Here is a 1,234-nt window from a genome sequence, read left to right on the forward strand (position 1 = left end):
CAGGTTGGAGTGCAGTGGCCGGATCTCAGCTCACTGCAAGCTCTGCCTCCCGGGTTCATGCCATTCTCCTGCCTCAGCCTCCGAGTAGCTGGGACTACAGGTGCCCGCCACCTCACCTGGCTAGTTTTTTGTGTTTTTTTTAGTAGAGATGGGGTTTCACCGTGTTAGCCAGGATGGTCTCGATCTCCTGACCTCGTGAACCACCCGTCTTGGCCTCCCAAAGTGCTGGGATTACAGGCTTGAGCCACTGCGCCCAGCCGTGTTCCTTCACTTTTATAGTAAAACAAACAGTATTTATTAAAAACAAGCCAGGTGAGGTGGCTCACACCTGTAATCTCAGCACTTTGGGAGGCCAAGGTGGGCAGATTACTTGAGGTCAGGAGTTCGAGATCAGCCTGGCCAACATGGTGAAGCCCCATTTCTACTAAAAATACAAAAATTAGCTGGGCATGGTGACACATGCTTGTAATCCCAGCCACTTGGGAGGCTGAGGCAGAGTTGCTTGAACCCAGGAGGCAGAGGTTGTAGTGAGCCAAGAGTGGGGATACTGCACTCTAGCCTGGGTGATAAGAGTGAGACTGTGTCTCAAAAAAACAACAAACAACAAAAAAACCCTACTTTGTACAACAGAGTAAATGATGTAATGATGATTATGATTAGGTTTTGATGTACTTTGTAAAGCTATGAAATTTTTTTTACTATAACCTGTGATTTTTCCTTTAAAGTAGCTGTCAAGCCCTCAGTCAAATTTCACTTTTTATCAATTTTATAGCATCTTTTGTGGGAATCTGAACTGCCATCATAACAACTCATTACATAATTCCAAGCCATGATACATTTTTTGAGACATGGTCTTGCTCTGTCACCTAGGCTGGTGTGCAGTTGTGCAATCACAGCTCACAGTAGCCTTGACCTCCTGGGCTTAAACTATCCTCCTACCTCAGCCTCCCGAGTAGCTGAAACTACAGGTTCCTGCCACCTTATCCAGCTATTTTTTGCATTTTTTGTAGAGGCAGGGTTTCACCACGTTGCCCAAGCTGGTCGCAAACTCCTGGCACCAAGCAATCCCAATGCCTCAGCCTCCCAAAGTGCTGGGATTACAGGTGTGAGCCACCCGCCTGGCCTAATACACATTTTTATATCCCTCCTGTGACCCCATATTTTAACTGGAGAAGAACGCAAGTTTAACCTAGTAGTTGCAATATAGTAATTGCTGGCCGGGCGCGGTGGCTCA

This window comes from Colobus angolensis, unplaced genomic scaffold (genome assembly GCF_000951035.1).
Source record: "Colobus angolensis palliatus isolate OR3802 unplaced genomic scaffold, Cang.pa_1.0 Scaffold151, whole genome shotgun sequence".
NCBI classification, from domain to species: Eukaryota; Metazoa; Chordata; class Mammalia; order Primates; family Cercopithecidae; genus Colobus; species Colobus angolensis.